Source organism: Hipposideros armiger, unplaced genomic scaffold, assembly GCF_001890085.2.
Source record: "Hipposideros armiger isolate ML-2016 unplaced genomic scaffold, ASM189008v1 scaffold_837, whole genome shotgun sequence".
Taxonomy (NCBI): Eukaryota; Metazoa; Chordata; class Mammalia; order Chiroptera; family Hipposideridae; genus Hipposideros; species Hipposideros armiger.
In genome coordinates this window covers 204382-210270 of record NW_017732187.1, presented here as the reverse complement: position 1 = coordinate 210270, position 5889 = coordinate 204382, and the positions used below count along the sequence as shown (strand labels likewise).

Sequence of the window (5889 nt, the reverse complement as noted above, 5' to 3'; positions counted from 1 at the left end):
AAAATAATTTTATGGTTGGGGGTCACCACAACATGAGGAACTGTATTAAGGGGTCGCGGCATTACGAAGGTTGAGAACCACTGTTTAATGGCTCAACGCTACTTGGGATTTCATACCAAAAGGTATTATTCTAACCATTGATTTACCTAAATTGTGTTTTTTGCCATGATTTAAAAAAAATTAAATTTAGACTGTTCATACTTGAGATGCAATCAGAATATTAAATCTTTATTTGAGACCTATGTTAAATTCACATTGCCATCAGGGAGCTCTAAGTATTAATTATGGGTGACTCTTGATTGACTCATGAGTAAGTAGAAGTAAGAGAACCGCTGAAGTTAAATACAGTAAACTAAGTACAATGAAAACGTCTCCCAAAGTTTAGAGGACTTAATAGCTTTCTTGATTTAAAAGCACTCATGATTATCTTTATTGGGAATGATTCCTTTTTAAGTATAGTGAAATCTGGACAGAGACGGAGTTATTTTAAGTGTGCTGAACAAAGCAACGAAATTGTTTTCAGAGAATAGATTTATTCATTATTTGTGAATTAGGCTTTACATAGATATTATCAATCTAACTTCAGGTATGACTACTTAGTCTTGATTTTAGTCTTGATAAATTATTTTTGAAGTTCTTTTGACATGTTAAAAATAAAAAAAAATTGGTCAAAGCCGCATATGGACTTTTGAGAGAATAATGTAAATGATATATTATTTAAGATAACTGTTACCCATATGTCTAAACTTAGTGTTCATTCATTCATTCAGTGAATAGTAATAAGCATTGCTGGGTGATTTACTTTTTAGATTCTTCCTTTAAAAGTCAATTAAATATGGAGCCCTTGGTTAAATTAAGCTTACCTAAATGGAGAGTTGTTTTAGGCAGCTATTTTCATGTTGCAACGTGTGCAATGCCAGTGAGTCCTCCATGCCTGCCACAGTGCCTGACTTCTTGTCAGAGAATAATAATGGAGATTAATAGATTTTTATAATCAAGTTTAATAGAGATTAATTTAATAGTATCTGTTACAGCCTGTTAACACGAAAATGACAAACATGTCGCAACTCACTTTTTTTAGGTTTGTGTGGTGATTACTACAAAATACATCTGTAACACATTCAGGATCATCCTTTATGATGAATTCTTTTTTTTGTTTTGTTTTGTTTTTTTTTTGTTTTATATAGCATTTATTGGCATTTGCTGTGCATGGTAGTATGGTTTTGTGATTTGCAGACACTTTACATCTAGAAGCTATGGTTGGCCTTGATCAGCACGTGCTGATGCTGCGATTGGAGCATGCCTGTTGGCCAACGTTAAGACCCGCTGCCATTAGAACTGCAGAACATTCCTGACTACTTCCACATAGTGGCTATCCGGGGTTGGCTTCCTCTGACTCCCAGGTTGCAGGAACTTCTTAATTGTAGGGATGTTGCTGATTCTTGTTTTAAATGCCTTTAGCAGAGGGAAGTCAGAACAGAAGCATCGATTTCTTTGGTCATTAAAATAGCTTCTAACTGTTGTATGTCTGCCCAACTGAATTTGTTTCCAACGAGAAAATCACCTCCATGCTGTTTCAAAATCTTTTCAAAGACGGGGAAGTAACGGGTTTTTGCTTTCCTCTTTTTCTTGTGGAATTTTGAACACAGCTTGGATGATGATCATCATGAGGTCCTGAGTGCCATCAGTGTACGTGTTGATCCTGGTGGTCTTGTTCAGGTCCCTCCCATACAAGTTGTACTTGGCAGCAAGGTAGCTGAAGATGGTTTTAGTCTGTGTCAGCCTAATTTCATCAATTTCAACCAGGGGCACCTGGTTAAAAAGCAGGTGTCCATCCGTCATTAACTTCTCATATTGGTCTCTTGTTTCAATAAATTCTTCTTCAAACTCCACTCCAGCTGCAGCCAGCAGCCAGCGGATCGACTCCATTCTGCCCCTACCATGAAAGTAGCAGAGCTTGGGTTTGGCTGTCATGACTTCTGGCTCAGGGTTTTCTTATTTCCTCCTTGCTCTTGTCTCCAGTGATGTGGGGCGGGGGGCAGGGTATGATGAGTTATTTTAGGACTATTTCTTGTTTTTCCGAGAGTTCATTTAGCATGTCTATGAATATATAATTGCTTATCTGCTTTTTTAAAGTTAAATTTATTGGGGTGACATTCCTTAGTAAAATTATATAGGTTTCAAGTGTACAATTCTATAATACATCATCTGTATATTGCACCATGCGTTCACCACCCAGAGTCAGCTTTCCTTTTGTCACCATATATTTGACCCCCTTTACCCTCTTCTACCACCTTCCTTCCCCCCTTACCCTCTGGTAACCACCAAACTGTTGTCTGTGTTTATGAGTTTCTGTTTGCTTGTTTGTCTTGTTCATTTGTGGCTTTCAGTTTTATATCCTACATATGAGTGAAGTCCTCTGGTTCTCAACTTTTTCTATCTCACGTATTTCACTTAGCATGATAATCTCAAGATCCATCCATGTTCTTACAAACGACAGTATTTCATTTTTTCTTACAGCAGAATAGTGTTCCATTGTGTATATATACCACATCTTCTTTATTCAATCATCCCTTGAAGTACACTCGGTTGTTTCCATGTCTTGCCCACTGTGAATAATGCTGCAATAAACATAGGATAGAGGTACATATATCTTCATGGATAAATGTTTTCAGATTTTTTTTGGGTAGATACCCAGAAGAGGAATTGCTTGGGTCATATGGTAATTCTATTCTTAATTTTTTGAGGACCCTCCATACTGTTTTCCATAGTGGCTGTACCAATTTACATTCCCACCAGCAGTGCATGAGGATTTCTTTTACTCCACAACCTCTCCAATACTTGTTATTACTTGACTTGTTTATAATAGCCATTCTCAACAGATGTGAGGTGGTATCTCACTGTGGTTTTGATTTGTATAATATTTCCCTAAAAGCTGGTGAAATTGAGCATCTTTTCATCTGTTGGCCATTTGAATTGGGTTGTCGGAAAAGTCATGATGTATCTTGTCTATGTTTTTCAAAGGCATTTATTTATATAAAGAACAAAGATCAATCAATTATATATTGCCCATTTTGTTCGATAACCTTTTGCCATCTTTCAGTGAGCTTCATAATTCCTCATTCATAAAAGGACCTGTCTTTATTTGTGAAAAACTGAACAACGTGCTGATTTACAGCCTCATCTGAATTGAACGTTATATCATGCAAGGAGTTTTGAAGAGAGCAAAACAAGTGGAAGTCTGACGGCACAAGGTCAGGCGAGTATGGTGGGTGTGGCAACACATCCCATCCAAGCTCCAATAGTTTTTGAGGGGTGATCATACTTGTGTGTGGTCTCACGTTGTCGTGATGGAACACAACTCCTTTATAATTAACAAGCTCTGGATGTTTCTGGATGATGGATTCGTTCAAACTCTCCAATTGCTGACAGTACACATTTGAATTGATTGTTTGGTTCTTTGGTAGGAGCTCGAAAAACATGACATCTTTAAAATCCCACCACACTGAGAACATAAACTTCCTCTGATGAATGTCTGCTTTTGATGTCGTTTGAGGTGAATCAGCATGTTGGGACCAAGACCGTTTATGTAACACATTGTTGTAAACAATTCACTTCTCATCACCAGTTCTCAGTCGCTTCAAAAAAGGATTGTTTTTCTCACGTTTAATGAGCATATTGCAGATGTTTATATGTGCCGTCAAGTGAACTTCTTTGAGTTCATGCAGAACCCAAATATCAAGCTTACTTACGTATCCCAGCTTCTTCAGGTGATCATGAATGCTTGGATGATGGATGTTCAATGTTTCTGCAATCTCTCGTGTCGTGTAACATGGGTTTGACTCGATTAATGCCCTTACTTTGTTGTCATCAACCTCGGTGGGCCTCCCTGACCGAGGAGCATCGTTGAGATCAAAATCAACAGCACAGAATTTCATGAACCATCGTTGGCACTGATGTTCTTGTAAAGCACTGTCAACATAAACTTATGCAACTTTTCACAAGCTTGATGCGCGTTCTTCTTTTTTATGGAAGTAAAACAGTAAAATATGGCAAAAATGCACAGTTTGGTCTTCCATCTTCAACTTGTTGTAAAATCTCCAAAACTCAACCAAATCACNCATCCTTATATACATCCAGGGTACGTGCAAAACAAAAGGGATAAACATGCATTTATCTTATTCAAAAGTAGATCATTAACTTTCTGCAAGATACTTTAAAGGTCAGGGAGACCTTAGGGGGTAAGCCTCCCAGAACACTTCCTTCCATTAACCCAAATAGCTACAATCTTCTGTGTCTCTTTAGGAACTGGCCGTACTCACCACGTACCTTACTGTTAAGTAAAACATCCTACAGGTGCAAAAAGGAGCAAAACAAGATGCAAAACAATGCATCACTAAAGCCAGCCTGCATGGCTCCCAACAATAATTTTTTAAAAATAAGACATAAGTAAGTGGTACATGAAGGAAAAGTATTTTGAGGCATGTTAACTCTTATTTTTAGTAGAATCAAATGGGATCAACAATCTTGTTATAATTTAAATTGAAATTCAGTTATTTTGACTTGCTGTCATTGTAGAAATACTCTAAGAAAGTTCTAGACTTACTGTACACATATAAACCAACATTGAACTGGGGGAAACTGGAGTGATGATTTCTAGGCAATAAGGATTGTGAATTTTATTGCATTTGAGTATTTTTAATGGTTAGCATCAGTGCATTAATTATGTGACTTTTCAGAAAGAACTTGAATCCTCTGACCTTGATTCTCATTGCTGTCTGTTTCTGATTTGTGACTGAATAGTCTAAATGGGAGTATTAGTACTGCCTTAAGAAAGAAAGAAAAAAAAAGCGAACAAAACTTAGTTAAGCAGTAATTCCTTCAGAGCTATTTCTGATTCTGATTGGATTATTTTATACAGTTTAAACTATCTAAAAGAGCTAGCTAGCTTCATTCTAATCACCAATTCTCAAAACTAAAAACAAAACAAAACAAAAACCAGATTAAAATAAAAGCATTAAATGTTGGCCTTTTAAGATGTTCTGAGCAATCCACAGAGAGCTTCTAGCTCACACCTTTTCATAAGACTTTATAGTACAATTCCTCTTGGTTCTATGTTGTAAACATGTCTCTCGTTTTGAATCCTTAGCACTGTTACAAGAGCTGATTCATTATAAAAATTACGTACTATTTGTAGTTACATATGTGTATGTGTGGTTCTCCTATTTTTATATTTTCTTGATTATAAGTTCTTTAGAACTGGAAACAATGACTACTACACTGCCTTTGTAACCTTTCTTGATATTTAATAAACTTCTCTGTACAGACGCTACTCAGTAATTGTTGTTGAGTTTCAGTTATAGTGAAATTAATTGTTTATAAAATTATAGTTCCTCAAACTAGCTGAGGGTAATCCCAGGAACTTTAGGGAACAGGGAAGATATCAGAATCTATCTACAGACGAGTTCGGGTTTGTTCAGGGAGCTGTGGCCATACACAGTGTCACCTCATTCTTCTGTCTGTGTAACACCTAGGAAATTGGTTTTAAACAGCTTGGAAATTGTATAGCGAGTCCATCGCTGTTTTTGAACAAGATGATATAACAAAGTGCCAATCTATAATATTATCATTCCCAAAGAATTATCACTATCAACTCAGAATAACTGGAAATAAACCTCAACTTTTTAATGTGACCGCCGAAATATTTTTAAAGTACCTCAAACCATATTAAGGCTAATGCATTAACTCAGATGTAATGCTAAACTTTGGAAAAAGAAAATGTTTTAATGCAGCGGTTCTCAACCTGTGGGTCGCGACTCCTTTGGGGGTCGAACGACTCTTTCACAGGGGTCGCCTAAGACCATCGGAAAACAAAAAGATATTTACATT

The 5889-nt window shown here is 36.7% G+C and overlaps 1 protein-coding gene and 1 pseudogene across 3 annotated transcripts in view; one reads left to right on the top strand and one right to left on the bottom strand.

Annotated features, from left to right (window-relative positions):
* The window catches only part of NECTIN3 (nectin cell adhesion molecule 3), a 119982-nt gene that overhangs the window by 81354 nt on the left and 32739 nt on the right, over positions 1-5889 (top strand). The gene's annotated exons all lie outside the window — the stretch shown is intronic.
* On the bottom strand, positions 1305-1974 carry LOC109374580 (glutathione S-transferase A4 pseudogene; annotated as a pseudogene).